General features: G+C 46.7%; 2 long non-coding RNA genes across 3 annotated transcripts in view; both read right to left on the reverse strand.

Moving 5' to 3' along the window:
- The window catches only part of LOC147913284 (uncharacterized), a 36,498-nt gene extending 20,687 nt beyond the window's left edge, over positions 1-15,811 (reverse strand). For both annotated transcript variants that reach the window (XR_015548778.1, XR_015548777.1), the window contains exon 1: positions 14,548-15,811. This is a non-coding gene — a long non-coding RNA (uncharacterized LOC147913284). The remainder of the gene's footprint in view (positions 1-14,547) is intronic.
- Positions 1,311-14,449, reverse strand: LOC147913285 (uncharacterized). The gene is made up of 5 exons (XR_015548776.1): positions 14,334-14,449; positions 13,892-14,145; positions 11,738-13,701; positions 10,239-10,320; positions 1,311-4,025 (listed from the first exon to the last, which is right to left on the reverse strand). It is a non-coding gene; the product is annotated as an uncharacterized LOC147913285 (long non-coding RNA).
- Positions 15,812-26,552: the final 10,741 nt, after the last annotated feature.

A 26,552-nucleotide genomic window follows, 5' to 3' on the forward strand; every position in this document is an offset into this window, starting at 1 on the left:
TGATCCTGGACTTCCAGCCTCCAGAACCGTGAGGAATAAATGTGTGTTATTTAAGCCACTCAGTTTGTGCTATTCTTGTTATAGCAGCCCGAAATGACAAGACAAGGCCACACAACATACGTGGTCCCACAGACTCCAAGGGGCTGAGTCGTGGAGGACGGGTAGGCATCATTTGCTGAGTGAAGATTTGGGGAATGTCTCCTTCATTGCTGTAGGCAATTCCTCCAAGCTTCTCAAAGCAGCCTGGGTGAAGTTTGCTATCAAGGGCGTGAAGGGTTCTGACTGCACAGCAGCATCAGGCTAAGACCCGTCTATACCCGTGAACTTCTGTTCCATGACCGAAAGTCTCGGGAATGAAGCTTTCCTGATCCATTTAAATCACTATTCCCAACAGATGTGCAAAATAAATACACCCCTGCAGCACAGACATTCACTCTCAAAAAATAGAAGAAGCTTTGTTTTATCATCATTTTTTTCTCTTTCAGCTTGATTTCTTATGATCAGAAGACAGAAGAGCAAAAACACCATGATCAATGGAGGTCATTTGGATAAGCCAGATTTGATCTTTTCAGCCTATGGTACAAGCTTTTTGTTCTACACAAAAGGGCTCAAAGGCAATTGTAATGTAGAATTAATAACACAAAAGCAGCTCGATTCAGTGTCTACTGTTAAGACACAGGGGTGAGAAGTGAAGGCACCCGCACTTCAACGTGAATCAGTCGTCTGTCTGAGCAAACAACCAGCGCGTTTGAAAGACGTTACCTAGCTATTCAAAGCCGTGTCTCCACGGGTGATTAACATCTTTGCAGATGTGTTGTATCTTTCATTAATGTTCACTCATCCAAGTAAAAATATTTATTTTCATTTAATTTCCAATTTTTATTTAAAATGAGATGACAGTAAATGGAATCTGTGGACCAGCAAAGTGTTTGTGTGTATGTATGCATAATACAAATAGAATGCACTCAGTGGAAACGTTGTTTAAAGGATGAATTATGAACCTCATTATACAGATAAAATGTGTATGAAGTGGACAATATTCCAAATGTGAATTAGAGCATTTTTCATAAGGTATAGCCAAAATATTGCACCAAAGGTATATTTTAAATGTATTAGTCTTATGTGAGAAAATTTAAGTTATAAGAATGCCTAATTGATTGAATTCTATATATACAGACAACCAAATTTTTTTTTTTATTGATGTTTTAATGGTTTCTAACATTGTGAAATTTTGGGTTGTACATTTTTGTTTGTCCATCACCATATATATGACTCCCTTCACCCCTTGTGCCCACCCCCCACCCCCCACCCCCACTGCCCCTGGTAACCACAGTCCAGTTTTCTCTGTCCATGTGTTGGTTTATATTCCACATATGAGTGAGATCATACAGTGTTACAGACAACCCAATTTTTTTAAAGAGAAATTAAATATTTATGAGACTCAATTTAGGGAATGGATAAACGAAACAATATGCAAAGATACATGAGTGATAAAATCCTGGTCAAAACTGATGAATGAAAGAATCACGAAATATTTGGCCGAGATTGTCCACCGCCTTCATTTCTTGTGCCTTTGTTCCTTTGTGGAAGGCTCCCAAAGTTGAATAAAGTCCCAGTTGGTTTGAACATTCTAAACCTGGGCTGAGCTGATTTACTGGTCATCTCCTCTTCTGTCAAACGTCTACCAAGTACTTCACTACAGACACGTTAGTTACAGGGAAGCTTATCTTCCGCACGACCAAATCCACGTAGTCATTCATTTCTTTTGCTCTGATGAGAAGATTCCTGCTAGTTCAGACAACCGATTGGGGCTTGCTTTCAAAGCCTCGTTGTCTCATGTCTCGGGATGAAGGGCAGGTGCACTGAGGCCCTGGTCCTACAGGCCAAACGATGTTTTTACTTCTCCTGTGACCCCTAGGAATTTAGAAAAACTGTATTGCCATTCCATTGACAAACGGAAACAAGGACCAGACAGGCTACTTGTCTCCCAAGGGCTCTTAGCAAATACAGTGTCAACCTCAGAATTGTCACTTTCAGTCACGTGTGTCACTGAGGACTTCGGGCCCTTCCTGGCTCCCGGATCCCTCTGGGGTTGGTTCTGGCTCAGCTACCAGGGAGCAGGCCTAAATCAAGGGCAGAAATACAGGCGATGAGGAGGCAGTGGCAGGTAGGTGTGTCCTGGAAGAAGGGCATCCCGTCCATGTGAACCTGCCCTCCGTCTCTGGTGGGATATTCAGGAAGTACCACCATTACCGACGTACAGATAACAGGATGGCCGTGACGGTAACGGAAACAAGAACACTGACAACCTTTCAGTCCATGTTGAGAACTAGCTCATTTCTGCACTGGAATCACCTGAAAATGACAGGCCGTTTACTCTTGAAAACCTGGATTCCAGATCTTATATTTCTCTGTGAGGATCCCGTTCGCTGTCTCCAATCCCCGGCTGCCCCGCCATGGCAGTGGTGGAGTGTGCCTGTTTCCACTGGGTTCCTGCACACAGCTGCTCAACCCTCCTGAGGGGTGGATACAGAGCAGCACAGCTCAGACCCTCTGAAACCCATTTCCTTTGAGACTCAGGACCAGACCCTTCAGAGATGACAAAGGATCACCAACGCTCATTTCCATTGAGCCAACACCATCTGGGGAGGTTTCCTACGTTCGCAGACATTTAATCCCAGTCCAGGGAGCGTGTTAACACCCGCACGTGTGCCCCATTTGACTCCAGCTCCACCGTCACCTTTGCCTCTGTCTCGACAGGTGTGGGGAAACCCAGGTGGTGCCGGGTTACATCCACTAGCTGGGGGCGGTAACAGTGTCAGCAAGGCTGACGGTCGGGTGCGTTTGTCATGTGTCCCCTTCCAAATTCTATGTTCTTCGTGGAAAGACCAGGGTTTATTTTCCTTTTGCATTTCATGTAGGACTAAATAGTAAGTATGAAGGAGCGTCCTGTCAACATTTGCCCATTCGGTCCATTCGTTCACTTATCCGACATACGTTTCCTGAGCCCAGCTCTGTGCCAGGCACTATGGCGGACGTGGAGATGGGTTAATCTGAAGAGGGCATCTTTCATGATTGGTGGAGGCAGTGTGGAGGCAGCCCACCCCGCCAGTGGAGTTCCTCAGCTGCGTGACGCCAAGGAGCAGACGCCTGGAGGTCACACTTCTTAGCAGAGGGACAAAGGATGCGACTGAGCCGTGGGCTTGCAGGGACCAGTCAGAAGGACTAGCGCGATGCCTGCATTCACGCCATCTTGGGTGGATAAACGGTGAGGCTGTCAGCAGTCTGAGATCACTCACTGGTCATTGGAAGTCCTAGTTCTGCTTCACCTGTGGGGCTAACCGATCACTGAATCCCGTGTTCCTTAGTCTTTCCTAAGATAGTTACTCATTACACAAAAAAATCAAAGTTGAGGGAAGACAAATTCCGTTTTGAGCTGGTATGGCTGAATCGGCACTACGAGTCAATTCAGTGGCACCTTTCTCCTTCCTCCTGTTTTACTGGTCTTAGATCTGCTTGGGACTCCTAGGAATAGCCGGTTGAGAGAGATCAATTGTCTTCATCTAAATTCACCATTTATTGATCCACAGATAGGTGCCGACCGCTGGGGAGAAGAAGATAACTAAGATTTGTCCTGCTAAGCTTCATTTCCTCTGTCATAAAAATGAAGATAATGACAAGGCCAGCTACTGCAGTTGTATCTGGGGCGGCTCTTATCTCTACGAGGATTAAATGGGGTGATGCCACTCCTGCAAAAGGCAGTGCCCAAAACATGGTGCCTACGACTTTTGTGGTAACGGGCTTCAGCCAGCCGTTTGGCAAATGCGAGGACTGTTCCCCACGGGCCCGAGGGAGACGTGTGTGCTGACCGCCCCCGCTGATGGAAACAACGTGAAGTGGCATCCCGGCAACACTCAGTCAGCGTTGTGGTTATAGAGGAAAGATCCGTATTTTCTGTTGCACTGGAGTTTACCCAGGTGAGAAGTAAGAGAAACGACGGAGTGGACACCGCTGTCACCTGTGTGCTTACAGACAGAAAACGGCATTTCATCTTCCGATAGAACATCCTGTTACAAATCCCAACTCCTGCTTTCTGTCAATGTTTAGACTTTCTCTTTAGTGAATATGCAGCATTAGAAAGAAGCTAAGACAATGATCCTCTTTAAGGACCAAGGCTGAGACTTTCCAGGTGACTTAGATTGTGGTTTTCTTAAAGAAGTAAACGTCAGGGGTTTGCCAGGGGAGACGCACAACTCATTCTCACCTGGCAAGACGCCCTGTTGGCATTAGTTTCATGTCATGTCCAGAAATGCGTAAGAGCACATTGTGTCTGATGCTTTTTACCCCGTATGGGTAAGTTATGGATTAGGTCCTAGATACTAAACGTAAGGTGCAAGTTAAAGAAACTCTGCACCCTAAGAAGTACAGCCATGCTGAGAACACGACGATTACCCACGGTTTCTCTACGTCCACGTACTGTCTGCTGGCACCAGTCCCAGCAGCATTTCACTTTCATATTTGTTTGGGGGATGAAGGCAGGGCAGGAGGGAGGGGGGCGTGAATTCATCCAGGACCAGCTACTGCAGCCGAGGGGCAGCCAGCACCTCCTCTGCGAGCTGCTTGCGCCCACAGCTGAGCAGAGCCCTCCGCTAATCCCACACGGGCTTGTCTTCTAGCTGCAGATGATGGATGTGGGCTGGACAACTAATCCAGGTGGGGATGGTCAGAGCATCTTTCCCAGAATTTGGAGCTGACACACAGAGACCACAGTGCATTCATTAGGGAATTGGAGCTGAAAAAGCAAATGAAGCCAGAGCCAGAGAGAGAGTGCAAAACTGAGAAAGCAAGAGAGAGAGGAAGAGAGATACAGAGAGACAGAGACAGAGACAGAAAGATAGAGACAGAGACAGAGAGACAGAGATATACAGAGAGACAGAGACAGAGAGACAGAGAGAGGGAGAGAGAGACAGAAAGACAGAGACACAAAGAGAGGACAGAGACAGTGACAGGGAGAGAGACAGAGAGACAGAGAGACAAATACAGAGAGGGGGAGAGAGAGACACAGAGAGAGATAGAGACAGAGAGACAGGGAGGCAGAGAGAGACAGAGGGAGACAGAGAGACACAGACAGAGATAGAGACAGAGATAGACAGAGACAGAGATAGGGAAAGACAGGGAGAGAGGGGGAGACAGACACAGAGAGACAGAGACAGAAAGACAGAGACACACCGAGAGAAACACACACAGAGAGAGATAGACAGTGAGACAGAGAGACAGAGAGAGGGAGAGAGAGACACGGAGACAGAGACAGAGAGAGACTGAGAGGGAGTGGGAGCCAACGGTCAGAGGAGAGAACACAACGGGGCGAGGGGGACTCCGGCTCCTGAGTCTGGTCTGTCTCAGCCCATCAGTGACCACAGGGTGGGGAACGTTGTTCCAGTGTTGCAGATTAGGAGATAGGCTCAGGGGAGGCAGGGTCGGGTTCGGTGCGCGGTCAGTTTGGGCGCTGCTCGACCAGCTCTCAGCCCGTGCTTGAAGGCACTGGGTCCTGTCTCAGGGACCCGCTGCTCTGAGGGGCGCGGATGCCTTGATGAGAGGGCCCCACGGGAAGTGGGAACTCTCCTGGATGCTGGGCCAGTTCCCTGAACCGAGATCCCTGAGGCGTCAGACCTGCTGCCTGCGCCTCCTCAGAGAGGCCTCCCGTTCCCGTCCCCGTATCTAACGTCCCCCATTTGTCCTGTCCCTGCCCTGCCTTGGCTTCCTCCTGCACCACTGCCCCTGCCCCGGAATGCACCCGTGCCTCAGCGGCCGTGTCTCCTGAGAGCAGTCTCCGCGACGGCGGGCCTCAGTGTCCCACTGGATCAGCTCTCACTACCAAGAGCAGTGCCCAGAATGTGGGGCGCTCGACAGATCCGTGCTGACTGAGCCCACGAACCAAGATGGCCCTCGGTCTGCCCCACCACGGCCTCCTTGCCCCCTCCCGGCTGTGAAGGCCGCCTGCCGAGGGGCTGGAGCCCGAGGCCATCGGTGGTCACGCAGTGGCCAGGGAGCCCGGCCACCTGGCACTCAGAGACCTGGGCGAGCTGGTCAACACCTCCAGGCCTTGGCCACTGGACGGGTGTGGGAATGTGCCCCTCCTGAGCCTGTGGTGGAGACGGCCAAGTTACTCCACGCAAAGTGCTTTGGGCAGCGCCTGAACAGATCAAGTGCTCCCCGTTAACCACAAAAATTGTGCTCAATTCTGCGTCTTAGACGACGTACAATCCTAAAAATCCCCGCCCTGGTCATTGAAAAGGTGAGGCCGGAGTGTGTCCACCGAGATGGATCACGAGGAGCGACCCCTCATGGCGCATGCCCAGCCGGGAGTTCCAAAGGCGAGGACAGAGCTGCTGACCTTGGGAGTGCGGAGCACACCCAAAAAACAATTGTTTGACAGAGACAATTATTTAAGAAATCATCTAAAGTCTCTGAAATCGTCCTAAGGGCATAGAGCCAGCGGAGACACATTCACTCAGGGAAATCTACGAAATCTCAGTAGGAACAGTGAGTCTGTTGCATTTGAGCCTGACCTGCTCCCTCCCCGCTCCCCGGAGTCCGTCTCAGGGAAACTAATCCAGGACTCCACCCCGTACAGATGAGGTAAAGAGACAGGGGTTCCCAGCCCAGGTCCCAGTCCAGGGCTATGGCTTCCCCTGGGAGGGCAGGCCAGTTGTATTTCTCATCTCCCAGCCTCTGGTGCAGAAATTCTATTCCTGGTGGGCACAGAAGTGAGAGCCAGTTTCCTCCCCCACAGCCCCCTTCCAGTAGGGTGGACTTTGCCCCCAGGCGCAGCTGACCAAGAACACTGGGGCACACTATCCCCCGCCCCAGAGTGTTTGTAGGGCAGAGGTTCCATGCCAGGGGGGGCAAGGGGAAAGGACCAGGGCCTGCCACCACCCACAGCCCCAGAGGGCACTCATGGAGCAGGGGGCCCACTCTAGGGAAAGCAGGCCCCTCCCTGCCCCAGTGCTGTTCAGGGGCCCAGGAGTTCTGCCAGGCAGAGGCAGACTGTTATGATGAAGCTCCACGGCTCTGCCCAAGGGGACGGATATTATTTGGAACAAATTGTGAAGAATTCCATGCACAAAGGTGTCAGAACCAATGGAGACCTTGGCTGGGAGCAATTGAGAAGGTGCTTACAGCTCCAGGATACTAGAAATGATGAGTAAACAGCAGGCCAGTCCAGAGTTTAAGAGAGAGAACCAGGGAAAAAGCCAGCCAAGGAGGGCCCTTCTTGGACCACAGTCCACCCTGGGGGCGGGAAAGCTGTCCCGAGCGCCAGGCTGCACCAGCTCAGGAGCACTCAGAGCAGGACGTGGGGCAGCTTCGGAACTTTCCCGGGTTTTCCTCACGCAGCCCCATCCGACTGAGCCCCAACAGGATCAACAGCTGAGCTATCGGGAACAAAGAAGGGCAGAGGCACTGAGAGGATACACTTGCCACACCAAAAGCAGAAGCCCTCAATCGAGAATCTTACATCCAGCAAAACTATCTTTCAAAAATGGAAGTGAAATAAGACATACCCAGATAAACAGTAAGAGAATCTGTTGCTAGCAGAATCACCTTAAGATATACGAGGAAGTTCTTCAGGAGAAAGCAAGTGTCACCAGACAGTAATTCAGATCCACATGATGGAACAAAGAGTGTTGGTAAAGGTATGAAGAGATAATTATGAAGACAGTGCAAGGGCACAATTCTACCCCTTTCTTCTCTTAACTGATTTAAAACACAACTGCATGAAATAATGTACAGAATTGTATGATTTAGATTAAAACATATAGAAATGCAATACATTTGAAAATAGCTACACACAGGAGGTGAGCAGGACAAAGCTGTGTTGGAGAAAGGGAATGGCAGAGATGGTCACCACATCCACAGGAGGAAATGGAGAATCAGGAATGGTAAATCAGGAGTTCAATAGAAAAACCTGTACCAATACACACTTGCTCTCCTTTCTGCCCTCGGCTTCCTGAAGAGATTAAGATATGTAAAATAATAATTATATCAATGTTCTGTTGGGTTTATGACATAGAGGTAATATGTATAACTATAATAGCACAAAATAATTCTCTGGATGGAGTATAGGGGCAACGTTTCTGTATTTCACTGGTAGTAGGTTAGTATGAATCTGAAGTAGATTTTGGTGTTAAGATGTATATTGTAAGCCCTAGAACAACCACTAAGAGAATAACTCAAGAATATAGTAAAAAAAAAAAAAAGTCATTAAAGGAATAAAAACTGTTGTACTAGAAAATACCCACTCAACATGAAAGAAGGCAGTAAAGGAAAAATGGAGGAACAAAAAAGATGTATAAAAAACAAAAAGCATAATGTAGATGTAAATCCAATTATACCAATAATAACATTAAATGGGAATCAACTGAACAATTCAGAGACAGAGATTATTAGGTTGGATAAAGGAAAATATATAATCATATATATATATTTGAACCTACACTGTACACTGGGTCTCATATATATATGGTCTCTGTCTACAGACACCCAGTGCAGATTAAAAAAATACAGATGGATTGAAAGTAAAAGAATGGAAAAAGATATACCATGCAAACAGCCACCATGAGACAGATGGAAAGACTATATTAACAGAAAAAATAATAGACTTTAAAACAGAAAATGTTACTAAAGAGGGACATTTTGTAACAATAAGAGGGTCAATTCATAAGGAAGATATAACAATTATAAACCTATATGCACTTAACAGCAGAGCCCCAAAATGCATGAAACAAACTGATATAATTGAAGGCAGAAATAGACAATTCAACAATAGTTAGAGACGTCAATACCCCACTCTCAATAGGACAAATAGGCAGAAGATCAACAAGGAAATAGAAGACTTGAACAATACTTTCAACCAACTGGATCTAACTGACATCTACAGAACTCTCCATCCCAAACAGGAACTCTCTTCCCAAACAGGAAAATGCACATTCTTCTCAAGTACACATGAAACATTTTCTAGGATTGACCATATGGTGCACCATAAAATAAACTTCAGTACATTTAAAGGGACTGAAATAATACAAAGTATGTTGTCTGAGTACAAGAGAATTAGAGATAAATAATAGAAGGAAATTTGGGAAATTCACAAACATGTAGAAATTAAACAACACATCCTAAATAACCAATAGGTCAAAGAATAAATCACAAGGGAAATTAGAAAATTCTTGAGATGAATGAAAATGAAAGCACAACATGCTAAAATTTGAGATGCAGCTAAACAGTGCTCAAAGGAAAAACTATAGCTATAAATGCCTATATTAAAAAAGAAGATCTCAATCAGTAACCTAACTTTTCACCTTAAAAATTAGAAAAAGAAGAGAAAACTAAACCCAAATCCAGCAGGAGGAAGGAAATACTTAAGATTAGAGCAGAAATAAATGGAATAGAGAATAGAAAAACAACGGAGAAATCAACAAAACCAAAAGTTGTTTCTTTGAAAAGATCAACAAAGTGACAATCCTTTAGCTAGTCTGACTAGAAAAAAGAGAAAGACTGAATTACCAAAATCAGGAAAAAGAGGGGACATCTTATAAAAATAATGACCTTATACAAATAAAAAAGGATTATAAATGAATACCATCAATAATTGTACACCAGCAAAGTGAAATGAAGCAGAAACATTCCTAGAAAAACACAATCTACCAAAACTGACTTAAGATGAAATAAAAACTCTTAATAGATCTAAAACAAGCAAAAATACTAAATTAATAAAGTAAAAACTTTCTACAAAAGTCTCGGTCAGAGACCATCATTGGTGAATTCCATCAAACATTTAAAGAAGTGTTGATAGAAACAACACTTCTTTACAAACTCTACCAAAAACTAGAAGAGGAGTGAACACTTCCCAGCTCATTCTATGGGCAGCATTATCCTGATACCAAAACCAGGCAAAGGCATCACAACAGAAGAAAACTATAGACTAATGTCCCTTATGAATATTGATGCACAAATTCTCCACCAAACACTAGCAAACAGATTAAAACAATATATAAAGAGGAGGATTATACAAGGTGACTAAATGGGATTTATCCCAGGAATGCAAGGTTGGTTTGACAGCAATCAATGTAATACTCTGTATTCTTAATAGAATAAAGGACAAACCCCACAAGAGCATCTCAATAGATGCAGGAAAAAAGTTGACACAATCCAACACCCTTTCACAATAAAAAAACACTTACCAAACTAGGAGCAGAAGGAAACTTCCTCAGCCTGACCCTTATATTTACGGTCACTTGATTTATGACAAGGGTGCCAAGACAACTGAAAGGGGAAAAAACAGTCTTTTAAATAAATGGTGTTGGGACAAGTGGGTATCCACATACAAAAGAGTGAAGTTGGGCCCCTTCCTTAACTATGCACGAAAATTAACTCAAAATGGACCACAGATCTGAGTGTAAGAACTAAAAATGTAAACTCTTAGAGGAAAACGTAAGTGTAAACCTTCACGACCCTGAATTAGGCAATGGTTTCTCAGATTTGACACCAAAAGTACAAGAGACAAAAGAAAAAATAGATAAATTGTAGTATGTTCAAATTAAAAACTTTTTTGTTGCAAATGATACCATCAACAAAGTAAGAAGATGACCCACAGGGTGGGAGAAAATATTTGCAAATCATATATCTAGTGAGGGAGTGGTATCCAAATTATATAAAGAACCTTTAGAACTCAATAATAAAGAAAAAACACCCTATTAAAAATTAGCAAAGGATTTGAATAAACATGTCTCCAAAGAAGACATACAACTGGCCAATAAGCACATGAAAAGATGTTCAACTTCATTAGCCATCAGGGAAATGCAAATCAAAACCACCATGAGATATCACTTCATACCCACTAGGATGGCTATAACCAGAAAGACAGACAACATCAAGTGTCAACAAGGATGTGGAGAAATTGGAACCACTGAGATAAAAAACCAATGAAATTGTACACACTGCTGATGAGAATGTAAAACAGGGCTGCCACTTTGGAAAACAGTCTACATTCCCCTAATGTTAAACGTCAAGTTACCATATGACCCAGCAGTTCCACTCCTAGGTATATGTACAAGAGAAATGAAAACACGTGCACACAAAAACTTGTAAACAAATGTTCATAGCAGCATTAGTCATAACAAACAAAGAGTGGAAACAACCCAGTGATTGTCAACTGATGAATAGATAAATAAAATGTGGAATATTCATACAATGGAATATTATTCAGCCATAAAAAAGAATGCAGCACTGACACATGCTACCATATGAATAAACCTTGAACTATGATGCTAAGTGAAAGAAGCCAGTCACAAAGGACCACATACTATACAATCCCGTTTATATGGAATGTCCAGAGCACGCAAATCTGCAGAGACAGAGAGCAGATTAGGGGTTGCCGGGGGTGGAGGGAATAAGGTATGAGTGGATGTAGGGTGTGGGGTTTCTTTTCGCGGGAGTAAAACTGTTCTAAATTCATTGATGGTTGCACAACTCTGTGAACATACGAAAACCCTTTGAATTGTAAACTGTAAAAGCACGAACTACACCTCAACAATGTGTTAAAAAATAACAAAGGACAGAACGCAGACACCACCTTTAGACAGGAACTTACCCTCACTGTAACAGATGCGTGCACAACCTGCTTCTGACTGGCGCATGATTTTAAGCCTGTTTCTGGTGTTTTCAGGAGTCCTTGACTTACCTTTTCTACTGGCCTTGGTTCTCTGCTACGCAATGTCGTTTTCACCTTCGGCTAAGAAGCTGTGATTCTTCGGGGTTGCGGCAAAAATGCCATTTCAAAAAAATGGTCCAGATTTTTCTGTCCCATAAAATCACAGTCATGTGTTTTAAAGAAGTTTTTGTTCTTTGTGGCAACGAATATGACTTTTATTCCATTTCCATCCCCTCTACGCTAGGAATGCACTTCACACTTCACTGTTTCCCTCCACACGCATGAATCTTTCACACGTGCGAACTGTTTCCTCGTCCACGTGGCCTTCTCCACACGATTTTCTCAGGGAAGAAGGCTGCCTGGTTTTGAGGTTGTCTTAAGGAAGCGTAAAGAGAGACTGCACAATGCTATTTGCAGAGTTCAATATACCGGCCCCTGTAATTAGGTCTGAGTCTGTTTAGAAATTGTGACATTTTAGAAAAGCCCATTTTCTGAGCATTTTTCTGAGAGCCAGACACCGAGGACTTGAGCACAGCTTGAAAGAGAAGGACCCGGGACAGCTTTTCCAAAGCCCTCCGGCCTCTCCGTCCTCCTTGGCCGGCTGCACCTTCTGCCGTCGCAGAGCAGGATGCGGCTGCTTCTGATGCTGCCGTAGGCGTTTATGCTCGGTGTGGCTTCACGTCAGGAGGTCCTTATCAATCCAGTTCTGAGACATAAACAAAACTGCAGCTGCAGAGCCTCGACTGGGCTCAAAAGTGCCGTTCTGAGTGACATTACAAAACTAAACAAGACACAGATGAAAAGGGAAGTCAGGTGCTCTGAGCACAGCGACATCTGCTGAGAAATGAGGCTCCCGGGATAATTTCAGAGTAAACACTCTTCCAGGACAAGCCAGGCCCCTCTCCTGAAACAAGACCCTCGCTCTGCTTCAGAGGAGAGTATACCTCAGCTGAATATTTACTAAGCACTCAGCAGGGTGCCTGACACAATCTCTGCCTCTGTGGTGGGCCACGCTTCTGCGTTCTAGGGCTTCAGCTGGACAGAGACAGAAGTATTGTGGGGTACCTGGTGTCAGCCACGGTCATGATTCCTAGGAAGACCAGACAATGGACACAGCAGACCCAGGTCTGAGTCTATATTTGGTCATTTACTGGCTGTGTGACCTTAGGTAATTCACCCAACCTCTCTGAGCCTCAGCTTTCTCAACTGCAAATTGGAGATAATAATACTTACCTTGTAGGCTGTAAGGGCCAAGTACATAATATGCTTGAATAAACGATAGTTCTTCCTCCTCTCACCCCTAGATAGGAGAAGTTAGCTTTTCGTGCCTCTGAGAACCTCAATTTCATACGGTATTTTCAACCAACTTTAATTGTGCGTCTTCCACGGGCCAGGCATTTGCACCTGTGTTAGTTCATTTAATTCCCACAAAGCCTTCTGAGGGAGGATAATGATCTGCCACTTTTTTTCCACATGAGGAAAGTGAGTTTAGAGAGCTGCAATAACTTGCCCAAATAAAATTGCTGGTGGGTGAGAAGACTGTGTCTTCCTCGCGTTGACCAGCTGCATGAGGCCTGGCTCACCAGCTCGCCTCCCTGGGCAAGCCGAGCAGACCCCAGGCAAGGGCAGTGTGGTCCTTACACCCGGCCACGCCAGATCCCACGCTCAGAAAAGAAGGCTGCTCAGAGAAAGGCGGGGAGATGGACATGGGCCTGGAACTGACGCTCTGTCCCCATTAAACACTCACTCCCCATCCCCTCCCCCAGCCCCTGGCAGCTGGGGAGGGGGACAGACACAGAGATCTGTGACCAGGAGGGAAGTGCGGGGGCTTTAACCACCCAAACTCATCCCTGGGAAGCGGAGCTCACAGCCTGGGGGAGCTGGGTGAGGAGCTGCCAAGGCTGGTTTTATACTCACAATCCAACCCTCCAGCCTCCTCCCACCACACGCGCTGCAGGAAGAGGAGGAGACGGTGGGAAGGGGCTGCTCTTTCACTGTGGTAAAAGACACATAAAATGGAGCATTTTTCAGTGTACAGTTCAGTGGCATTAAATATATTCACACTGTTGTGCAACCATCCCCACCGTCCATCTCCAGAACTTTCCCATCTTCCCAAACTGAAACTCCGTCCCATTAAACACTCCCTCCCCGTCCCCTCCCCCGGCCCCTGGCACCACCACCTACTTCCTGTCTCTGTGACTGTGACGACTTTAGGTCCCTCATATAAGAGGAATCCTACAGTATTTGTCCTTTTGTGTCCAGCTTATCTCACTCAGCGTAACGTCCTCAAGCTTCCTCCGTGTGGAGCGTGTCTCAGAATTTTCTTCAAGGCTGAATCATATTCCATGGTACGGACAGGCCACATTTTGTTATCCATTCATCTGTCGATGGACACTGCCTTGCTTCCACCAGGGAGGGTTCGGTGGCGTGCAGAGTGCCTGGCCAGTCAGGAGGCCGAATGTGAATACTGGGGCCCCCCAAACTTCTGAGCATCCCCGAGCCCTGATCCTCCCACTGTGAACCAACAGGGGTGTAATAAAATAGGTCTACACTCTCACAAAGTTCTGTAAGTTCTTCCCCAGTCCCCAAATCTCCACCCTGGTAATTACATTTATGACAAACTTACTGAAGAAGTGGGAAGGAGGCGCGGAAAGAGGAACGAGCTTACTGGGAGGGCACAGGAACGCCCGTGCCTTCTACACGGAGCCAAGATGTAAATAAAGGGAATCTCGTTTGGTATTTTTTCCTTGAAAAGAAACACATAACCAAAACAATAATACTCACCCAGCCCCACCCCCCATAAAACCCCCATCAAATTCCTCGTAGTTTTTGCTTCTTACCTGTTCTCAGTTCTGACTCAGACTGCACACGCCTGCGAGCCCAGGGCTCCTGGTGGCGGGGGCCTCTCCCTGCTCCTCCCGCCTCCTTCTGTGCGGCTCCTCTCAGTGCAGCGCTGCTCCAGGGCGCAGCCCGGGGTGTCACGACAGTCTCCAGAGTCAGCTGAGACTAACCCGCTCACACTCACTCAAAGCCAGGGCAGAACGAACTCCGTGATGCCTGCGTCCAATACGCTGAAACACTAGCCGGCCAGGCACTTCTTCTTTTTCTGTCTGCAGGTTCTAAATGAGAGACAGAGAAAGAAGGACAGAGAGAGGGAGGGAAGGGGGAGAGCCTAGATCCGTCTTCCTGACTCAAGGGAGCCCCGCGACGCCCCCGGCGGCTGCAGCTCTGTCATCATCAGATAACGAATCAGCATCTTGAGTTTTAACTGGGGAAGGACTAGGATACACGCATTCTCTGTAGTTCTCTTCAAAATCACACAAGAATTGGCATTTTTATAGCACTGACTAGTTTTATGTGATGATCTCCTGGGAGATGAGGGAAGGGAGCTTCAAGGGGCTGATGGAGTCCTGCCGTCGAGGGTCCGAGGGCACAGTTCGCCGCCCACCAGCCTTTGCCCCGTTCAAGGCCACGCTTGTTTCTACGAGGCACATATGTGAAGCCGTGTGCCGACCGGAACGCTGACCCTCTCCTCCCCAAGACAATCTCCCTGTTCTTCAAGGGCTAGGTCAGAAGTTCTCCGCTTCTTGAACCTTTCTGCAGCTTCACAGCCAGAAAAACAGCCTTGGCTTCCCTGGGACGCACACGCTGACCCCTCCACTGACCAGGACGTGCCGCAGGGCGGACTCAACTAACCATCGTGCACAGGGAAGGTTTCCTGAAGAAACGCATGTGGCTGGAGGCGAGGATTTTTTTTTTTCACAAGCTGTTAAATTCTGCTGTTCTAGTTATTTGTATCAGTGCTTTTTTTCCAACTACTTATAAACTGCTCACGTGGAGACTTTGTTTTGCTCAACTTTACAATATCTATGGTGTCCTACCGAGAATCGGTCCCTATCCTCAATAAATCTTTGTTGAAAGGAGTAAAAGAAATTTATTTTTAAAACCCAACCATAATGCTTACAGTGAGAAAAATCTTTTAACACTTTAGGGTTAATTAATAACTTCATTAGTTAATGTTTTCAGGAAAAAAATCTTCGAGATAATTTTTCTCAAAATTGTGGTAGATTTCAACCAAAATCTTGACAACAATCCCCCATTAGCAGCACAACTTGAGTACAAAGTTTAAAAGATGCCAAGCCAGAGAGAAATTTAAAAAAATTGTTTCTTCTTGCTTAAGGCTGAAAGATCAAATCGTCCAAAGATTCTTAAAGCTCATCTATTTAAAAACATGTGAAGTTTTATTAATTCTATATGCTTTATGTTTCCCATCTTTATAAGGATGAATTTATGAACATTGTTTTGGTGCAGAAAGACCATTGGAATAACTAACAAAAGATAAGTATCCAAAACACTTGAAGAATATACAAATCAATAAGAATAAACCAAACAACTCAATAGAAAAATGGGCAAAAGTTATGAACAGGAGAGTCACACGAGAGGAAACACGAAGGCTGAGAGTCACGACAGGACGCTCAGTCCCCCTCATCATTAGAGACACAATTACGACAACAGTGATGTCACTGACATGATGTTGACAAGAATTAAGACACCCCGGTAGCTCTCAGGAGGGTGATTTTCCCCCAGGTGACATTTGGCAACATCTGGAGTCATTTTTGTTGTCACAACTAGGGGTGCACTGAGATTATTTGGTGGAGGCCAGGGATGCGGCTCAACATCCTACAGTGACAGGACAACCCCCACAGAGAATCATCCAGCTCAGAGTTACCAGCGCTGAGATTAAGAAACCCTGGGATACATTGGAGGGACAAACCCTGGGATACATCAGAGGGCACATAGATCATCTGTGACTTCTGGATGTTGTCAGTGGGAGTGTAAACTGGTAAAACCAGTGTAGAGGCCAGTTTGATACCATCTCATAAAGACGAAGACGTGCACACCCTTGTTGTTAGTGCCCTTGAGTTGATTCCCACTCCCAGCAATGCTGTGCACAGCAGAGCTGACCCTGCCCAGTCTTTTTGCTCCATCCTTTCACCTTCTGGTGCCATATCAGCCAGGGCTCTGCTGCTATTCATGGGGTTTCCATGGCCCTGAGGACCCTACGACCCCACAATTCCAGTTTGAGGTTCATACCTTAGAAAAACTCTCACACTCAAGCTCAAGGAGACATAGTTGAGAATATACATGCAATATTGTTTGACACTTGGCATATCCATTAATAGGAGAATAAGTGAATGACGATATATGTATACAACATAATATTATATTGCATTAAGGTGAGTACACTAAGACACATATCAACATGGATAAACCTCACAAGCATAACGTTGAGAAGTGCAAAAAAAAAGTACATTTATAGGACATTTCAAAGCCCTCAAAACAATGTTATCTAAATCTTTATCAAAATCCCAACGATTTTTTTTGCAGAAATAAAACACCCCATGTCTTGACATGAGTACAGCCATGTTTGGCCGCTCCATTGACCTACAGCCACCAGCACAAAAAGAAATATAAAAGCTGCTTTCTGCATGGTGGGAACTGGCCCTTCTCCTACAGAGATAGTTGCAATGTATAAAAATCTCAAGGCCCTTTGGGCGCCACAGCCTGGGGCAGACTGGCCATCTGTGCCGGGCTGGGATGATAACCAGGGTAAACAATGCGGGTACACAACTGCCAGGCTGGGATGATAGCCGGGAGGCTCAGTGCACGTACGCCACTGATAACCATTTGTGCATGGAAACACTAAATGCTTGCTCTGTAAACTCTGTAACTGCTTATATAAACAGCTGGAAAGCGAGGCCTGGTGAGAGTTCCACCTGTGGAAGGGACACCTTGCCCAGGACGTGTGATCCCCGCCCAGCCATGTCGATTGACAGGACTCTCCCGGCAGTGGGGCGTGGATGTTGTCAGTAATTGATTTATTGTGAGTAATTGATTTATTGTGAAGTAATTGATCTGATGTGTTCTCTTTTCAGTCAACCTGGTGTTTCTCTTTCCAGTTGACTTGTGTCATTTCCCTTCAGTTGATCTGGTGTTTCCCTTTCCGATCGAGCTGGTGTTTTTCCCTCTTATTATTTGACCTATTCAGATCTGTTTGCAGACTATCGCCTTTACTATCCTCTATATAATAAAATATACCTTCAGTCCATTTGTTTGGAGTGGAAAGTTTCTTTTACATCTCTGATCAAATCCCTGAACCTCTCATAACACCCCATCCTAAAATTCATATGGAATCTCAAGGGACCCCAAATGGCCAAACAATCCTGAAAAGAACAAGGCTGGAGGCATCACAGTCCCTGATTTCACGACTTATGACAAAGCTACAATAATCAAAACAGTGTGGTAGTGACATAAAGACAGACATACAGACCAATGGAACAGAACAGAGAGCCCAGAAACAAACCCTCGCAGATACGGTCAAATGATTTTCGACAAGGGAGTCAAGGCCATATAACGGAGAAAGGACAGTCTGTTCAACAAATGGTGATGGGAAACGGAATATCCACGTGCAAGAGAATGAAGTTGGACCTTATCTAACACTATATATAAAAGTTAACTCAAAATGGATCAAAGACCACATGTAAGACCTAAATTTATAAAACTCTTAGAAGAAAGCATAGGGCAAAAGCCTCATGACGTTGGATTTGACAATGATTCCTTGGATGTGACTCCAAAGGCACAGACAATAACAACAAAAAATAGACCAACTGGGCTTCATGAAAATTTAACAATTTTGTGCATCAAAAGACACTATCAACAGAGTAAAAAGGCAACCCACAGAATGGGAACCAATATTTGCAACTCATATATCTGATAAGGGATTAATATTCAGAATATATAGAGAACTTCTAAAACCCAACAACAACAAAAAAAACAACCAACCCAATTAAAAAATGGGCAAAGGAGTTGAATAGACATTTCTCCAAAGAAGACATACAAATAGCCAATAAGCACATGAAAAGATGCTCACCTCACACCCATTAGGATGGCTACTGTCAAAAAAACAGAAAACAACAAGTGTTGGCTAGCATATGTAGAAATTGGAACCCTTGTGCACTGTTGGTGGGAATGTTAAAATGGTACAGCAACTGTGAAAAAACAATATGGCTGTTCCTCAAAAAATTAAAAATAGAATGACCATGTGATCCAGCAATTCTACCTCTGGGTATGCAGCTGAAGCAGAAACAGCAGGGTCTCAAGGAGATATTAGTACATTCATGTTCAGAGCAGCATCATTCACAGCAGCTAAAATGGGGAAGCAACCCAAGTGTCCACCAATGGATGAATGGATAAACAAAATGTGGTGTACCCATGTAGTGGAGTATTATTCAGTCTTAAAGGGAAAGGAACTCCTCACACATGTTACAGCATGGATGAACCTCGAGGATATTATACCAAGCGAAACAAGCCAGACACAAAAGGACAAATACGGTATGATTCCACCCACATGAGGTACTTAAGAGTAGTCAAATTCATAGAGACAGAAAGTGGAACGGTGGGTGCCAGGGGCTGGGGGAGAGGAATGGGGAGTTAGTGTTTAATGTGGACAGAGGTTCAGTTTTGCGAGATGAAAAGAATTCTGGAGATGGAGGATGGTGATGGTTGCACAAAGTGAATATAGTTAATATCACTGAACTGTATGCTTAAAAATGGTTAAGATGGTAAGTTTTTTTTTTTTCTTGAGGAAGATTTGCCCTGAGCTAACATCTGTGCCAATCTTCCTCTATTTATTATATGTGTCACCACCACAGCATGGCTGGCAAGTGGTGTAGGTCTGCACCTGGGAACTGAACCTGCAAACCTGGGCTGCTGAAGCAGAGTGTGCTGAACTTAACCACTACACCATGGGGCTGGTCCCAGTCAATTTTAGGTTATGTGTACTTTACCACAATTTTTTAAAAGTTAGGAGTAAAAATTTTTCAATCAGAGCAGCTCTACTTATATCTGTTATGCTGTCAAATTGTAAGACTTTGGAAAGATGGTTCTTTTGCTTAAAAATAATAATAATAGTAAAGTTTTAAAAGCCCTGGTGTAGATGCTCTCCAAATTCTCATTCTGTTCTACGAGCAAGTGCTATCCATCTGTTATTCTATAATCTTCTGACTGAGCTTCAGAAAAGCCGAGATCCAAATCCTTGGATTGAACAATTTCGTATTGGGGACCATAGCACAGATTTGCATTGAATCACCAACTCTTCTTCTCATGTCCTCAGGCTCCTAGAGCTTCACCTCAGCTGTCCACATGTTCTCTGACATACTCCTTCCCGAGGCTCTGTGACCCCTGGAAAGGGGGCTGGGAGGGCTCTGTGCACAGGTGAGGATGCACGAAAGAAGACGGCAATGGTGTTGAGAGTCTTCTGAAAACTCACTGTCCCATCTCTCACGGGACGTCTCCGCCGTGGACTGAATGTACGTGTCCCCCAACACTCACATGGTGAGTCCTAACCCCCCATGTGATGGTGTCAGGAGGGGGGGCCTGTGGGAGGTGATGAGGTCATGAGGGTGGAGCCCCCATGGTGGGATGAGTGCCTTATAAAAGGACCCCAGAGAGCTCCCTCCCCTTCCCCATGTGAGGACACAGAGAAGACGCCGTCTATGGACCAGGAAGAGGGCCTCAACATACATGGAATCTGCCAGAGCCACGAGCTTGGACTTCCAGAACTGAGAAATAAGTGTCTATTGTTTATAAGCTGCCCGGTTTATGACATTTTTGTTGTAGCAGCCTCAACGGACTAAGACAGTCTCTCTTCTATTCTTTTTTGTATTAATTACGTGTCTGTCTTATATCAAGGGAAAAATGTCTGAAGGCTGACAACTTTAAAGCAGGTCTGTCTCTGGCCCGCTCACAGCACCAGCTTGGGGCCAGGCATGCAACAGGCGTTCACTGTGTGCAGAAAGGACAGGTTTGCCTCACAGGAGGAGCCTGCCCCTGAGCCGCTTAACCAGCCACGGGGAGAACAAGGGGCATCCATGAGCTCCTGGCTGGGCCCCCGGAGGAGACAGGATGCGGTAAAGCTGACGATCTCACGTGGGGACGAAAAGGTGGCTTTGGGGCATTCAGTGTGTGTCCCAGCTTTGCCAAGCAACCCCAGATCAAGAAAATGGAGCGCAATGCTCTCTTTTTGCCTGGAGAATTTTGCAGCTCCTTGCCCTTCGCCCATGAGGGTCCAGATAACAGAGCGGAGTGCCCACCGCCTTCAGGAGCTGCCCCTGAGCACTGGCCACATGTGCTCCTGGAACTTTTCTGGGGAAGGAGGCGGGAAGAAGGAGCACAGTGGTCTTGGGGCCTCCTGCAGCCACCAGCTTCGCATCACTTCCAAGTGCACTTGGGGTTGAGACCTTGGCACGCTCTGAGGCCTCAGAAACTCACAAAAGTTGACATGCGGGATTGCTGGAGCAAGTGAGCTTGAAAGGGAGCATTTCCCTAAACATGGGCGTTCTTCGCCTCTGCGTCTCCGTCTCCGTCTCAGGCTCTCTCCCTTGCAAACACTTCAGGTGACCTCTGATTCTGACAGCCTGAAACCAACAGGAAAAACATTCACATTTCAGCTCAGGATGAAAGGAGAACACTTGACTCTGCGACTGCTTGCTTCGTGCAGAATCGGCGGGGCCCACGTGGGGAGCGAGAGCCAGAAAACGAGAGGAAAGGAAAGAGAAGCCGAGATCAGAGGTGGCAGCAGCGAGGCCTCCTTCCCAGGGCTGTGGCTCACAGACTGTCCGCAGCTCTCGGGAGAAGGCCATGTTCAAGCACACCCATCTGTGCTCCCCTGATGCTGCACAGATGGCGCTTTTGCTTAAAAGGTGTGCGTGCACGGGACTGGACCATCAGCTGCTGGCCAGCCTGTCAGGACTTGGTGACTAAAGAAAGAGGAAGGCAGACAGAGTGTCCTTCAGTCACCACAGATCTTCTTCACCACTTTGCACTCTTTGTGGCATCGTGGACATTCAGGGTGTCAAGGGAGTTTGGAGGACATCTTCCTCCCCGTCTTATGGAGATGAGGCAACAGCTGGGGTGGGGAGGGACTCACTCACAGGGACACTGTCGGCTGGAGAGCAGCAGCTCCAACAATGGTCACTAACCTGGCTCCCAGGAACCCAAGTGACTTGAGTCAGTAGTGACGGAGAACTTAATGGAAATCATAGTAGATAGTAATGATCTTAATGAACTCAATGGAAACCACACACACATTCATAAACACATGCAGAGGGGCCCCAGGAGGCCACATTACTTTGTCTCTGGCTGGAATTACATCAGCTTATTGTAGCAACCCTGCTTAGCATACTGAATAAGGGGTCTAGTTAGTTATATAATCATCTTTATAAACGGGAAACACTATTTTTTACAAATTTGGTAGATAAGCTCTTTCATAGTATGGGGTCAATAGGAGTGAAGTAGAAAATATAAGGATCTTTATGCTTGAAACAGCAAGGAAGAGACTGCATGAGAACTTGTACTGGAAGGTTCTCAAAATACTTGGCAATTCTGTTTGTCCAAGCCACATACAATCTGGGATGGAAACCTCTGACAAAATGAATGGTCCTTCACGCCAAGATAAGTATAATGGAGAGAAGATCAAGCTTCAAGTGTGTAAGTTGTGAGGTAGGCCTTTATTTTTTCATCTATGAGATGAGGAGGCTGCGTGTGATTCTACAGGCATGACACCATACAAGACAGATGCTCCTTACTGCCTTACCCAATATCTATACTCCCCTTCTTTCTTGAAACAAATTCCATTTATTTTGGAGGAGGCGAGCAGCACTGTGCCCAGCAGCACTGTGCCAAAAGTAGATCATAATTGGTCTCAGAAAGTCACAATAATCTTGTTCTCAACTTTCCCAGCCTCCCTTGCAGCTGTAGAGGGAGAAATGCTTTTCCTCTACCCTCTTAAGTTATGCACCCAGGGCCTGCAAATCCAACCAACTAAAGACAGATTAACAGGAGAAAAGGCATACAGTTTTATTGATGTTAATACTTTTATATGTATGGGGGCTTCACAGAAGAGAAGTAAAAAACTAAACAAGCAGTTAGACTCAGGGACTTACATACCATCTTAACAAAGGGCAATTAATTGTGGAGAAGTGACCAGACAAAGGGAAGGAAGTTTGGGCTTCCTGGGCTAATAAATTATGGAAAGCAGGCTAGGAAATATATGGGGGAAACTAATGGTAGATACGGAGGTTTGTTTGTGCAGACTCACGTTGGTGCCATCTCCAGTGGTTGGGGTTGTTCTCCTCCTCTGGTCCAAGAGAGGGAGATGCTCGCACAAGGGATATTTACGCTGTGTTTAGGTAGATGGGGAGAGGATAGAGCTCTTCCTGTGTCTGCTTTTTCTCAATTGTCTTCAGCTCACAATAATCCTTATACAAAAGTGACATATTTTGGTGTGGCATATTCCAACCCTTTTCACAGCTAAGAGAGGCCATGTGACCCAGCTATGGCCAGTGGAACCCAAAAGTCCAGTTGGATCTAGGTGTTCTGATAAAAGAGGATAGGTGTACCTGAATCGACCCTTCTTCCTCATTCTTCTTGTCTTGGATGCAGATGTGGTGCCAGGAATTACAGCAGCCACCCTGTGACCAATGAAGTATCAAGCAAGAGCCAGCATTCTCAGATAGAGGAGTAGAAAGCCATGAAGAGTTTGGGTTCCTAGTCACATTGTTGAGGAGCTAAACCAACACAAGCAATCACCTACTTCTCAACTTCTCAGTGAGACCAAAAGCGTCCACATTCCCTTAAGCCACTGTAGTTGGGGTTTCTGTGACTTGCGGTCAGAAGCATTTCCACGTGACTTCTTTGGCCGCCACACACGTTTGCTGTTCTACCACTCAAGCATCTAGTCTTCAGGCCCCACCCAGTCCCTCTCCCTGCTGCCTATATTAGCACCGCCCTGAACTGCCCAAAACATTCAACTTCCCGCACTCCTGACCCGACTGTGGCAGCCTCCTGCTCTCCCTGACGCCTCTCCCAAATGCTGCCCCCGTGGGTAACTCACTCTTCACGGCCGGATCCATGTCGCTTCACAAAGCAGCCTTCCCTGACCGCTCCAGAAACTCGTGGGTGTGCAGTTCGTGCTGCCATGGTGTGTGTAATTCCTGAGTTCTCGTCTGTCCTCCTGGGAGCATGAAGGGTGGTGTGGATAGGACCCATCTCTGTATCTCCAGGGCCTGGCGCCCAGTAGGGCCTTATACACGTTTATCATATAAACAAGAGTGAGCCATGCCCAGCTGGCCCCCAGAACTGACACGGAGTGGGCCCTTTGGCTCCAGCTCTCCCGGGCCACCCCACTCTCTGGAACGGGCTCCACACAGTGGATCCTGCCTCCCTTGCTCTAGGAAACTCTTCAGGGCCCCTTGGATCACTTCCAACGGGACCCAGGCTGCTCCCCACCTTGTAGGCCAGCTGCTGGTCTGAGGGGTCACCAGCAGCCCAGGCCTGCTGATCACAGCGGTGGCCCCGACACTGGTGTTGCTGTTTGGGGCTCCTTCCCTTTCACGCTATCTACCATTGACGAGTCCCCTGGGTGAGAGCTGATCCCACCGCCTGCTGGCTTGTGCTCACGTTCTATTTCCCACTGCTCTGAGGACCCTGCCCATCCTTTTGTGTACCTGCTGTCTCAGCCCCAAAGTGAGGTAAAGTGATTTAAAAAAGGGGGATTCTCCTGGAAACACACGTTTTCTGAGTCTGAGACCTGCTTGGGTTTGGGGAAACTCTTTCGTGAGTGTTCAAGTGTCACCACCATCCGTCACTGGTGCTTACAGATGACATTTCCTGCTGGACGAATGCCGTCCGGCAGGAGCGCTCTGTGAACACTTCAGATCACAGACTCACACGCCAGGTACACTTACGCTCAACCGATTGAAACTCCGCTAAGAAAAAAAACATATCAGAGAGAAGGTTGTCACATCTGCCTTTTATTTTTGGTGGCTGCTTATTTCTTTAATAGTCAAAATTAATTACGTAGACATGAGACTTCCTTTTTATTTATTTATTTATTTACTTTTTCCCCCCAAAGCGCCAGTAGATAGTTGTATGTCATAGCTGCACATCCTTCTAGCTGCTGTATGTGGGATGCAGCCTCAGCATGGCCGGAGAAGTGGTACATCGGTGCGCGCCCGGGATCCAAACCCCGGCCGCCAGCAGCGGAGCGCGCGCACTTAACCGCTAAGCCACGGGGCCGGCCCGAGACATCCTTTTTAAATTAAGCCCTGCTTCACAGCCAAGCACAGCGACGCTGATGAAGCTGGATTTTTCTTTCTCTCCACGGCATCAGGTCCCGAAGGCCCTCTCTGCACACCCACCTCCAGCTCTGGCTCATCACGGGCTCACTGAGGATGGTGCAGGGGCTCCTGCAGAGACGTGTGGAGCCCTCCTCCCCAACATGCTGGCACGGGCAGTGCTGGGGCTCAGGGACGTGGAGGAAATGACTGTCCTCTCAGGAAGCTCCCATCTGTTGTGGGGACAGGTAAGTAAGAACGTGGTTGTGCAGCGCAATGCAGGCATCCAAACGCATGTGCGAGGAGCAGAGTTGCTGTGAGAGCTGGTATCGGCAGGTGCTGTAAGAAAGCTCCTTCCGTGAGTCAGAACTGCCCTCACCAGGAAGCAGAGTGGATGGTCATTCATTCAGTTTGATTTGCAAATGTCATGATTTCAGGTCCCTCAGAATCCGCTGTGAAGGGTCTACTCCTGGCGGGCAGTGTTGTCGGCAAACAGCTGTACTAGAATTTCTAGCGCCCGTCCCTTCTAGAAACATCCACTTGAACAACTGTCCATGGATGGAAATAACTTAGTGAGAGCTAAGATTCCTGGGGAGGGACCCAGCACCAGGGGAAGCACAGAAACAGGAAAGGACGCATCGAGGAGGGTGGAGGATAGATTCACACTGCCCTGTCGAGACTCCCCAGCAAAGAGAGAGGCCCCCTCCTCATGAAGAAGGACGTAAAGTATGTACCTGATTTCACTGCAGACCCTAGCCCAGCCCAGCCTAGCACCCGGCCCTCTCCTGTGGTCCCAGGTGGTTCTTGGTGGGCTCCAGCTCACCTTGGTGCCAGCCGGCCCCCACAGCCCAAGGTGTCTCCTACCACACCAGGCACCCAGTGGACTCCAGTGACCCTAGGCTCCTGGCTCACCCTAGCACTGGCCAGCTCCAATGGCCCCAGGTGGCTCCTGTAGCCCCAGGCTCCAGGAGGGCACCATGAACCCAGGCTCCTGTGTTTAAACAAGGTCTGAGCATCCTGAGAAAGACTGAAATTATAGAAACAAGAGGAAGACAAGAAACACCACAGCCGAGGACGGCACCGCCCCGGGCTTGGGACTGAACATCACAGGAAAGCACTCTCTCCCTGAGCAGAAGGTGCCCGCTGTCCTTGGCGTGGCATCCCCCCGGCCAGACTAACCCACGAGTCACCGGAGGCACACCTTGAGTTTCAGGACGTCCTGAACAAAAGGCCGCTGTGCTGACTTGTTTTGCTTTGATCCGCCAGCTTTCTCCCCAGATCCACCCCTGGAGCCCTGTTCCTCAGAGTGTAGGTGACATGAGAATCCCTGGCTTGTTAAAAGTGAGACTCCTGCATATCTGTTGGAGCAGAACCCCCAGGCATCCTTGTTCATGGATCAGGAGAATTAATATTGTTAAAACGTTCACACTACTCAAAAGCATCTACAGAGTCAACCCAATCCTTATCAAAATTCCAGTGGCATTTTCCACAGAGATAGAAAAAACAATCCTAAAGTTTGTATGGAACCACAAAAGACCCCAAATAGCCAAAGCAATCCTGAGAAAGAAGAACAAGGCTGGAGGCATCACATTCTCTGATTTCAAACTATACTACAAAGCTACTATAGTATCTTTGATTTCATAATCAAAAAAGTATGTTATTGGCATAAA

This window comes from Ceratotherium simum, chromosome 28, assembly GCF_057802395.1.
Source record: "Ceratotherium simum simum isolate JZ-2026a chromosome 28, ASM5780239v1, whole genome shotgun sequence".
Classification (NCBI taxonomy): Eukaryota; Metazoa; Chordata; class Mammalia; order Perissodactyla; family Rhinocerotidae; genus Ceratotherium; species Ceratotherium simum.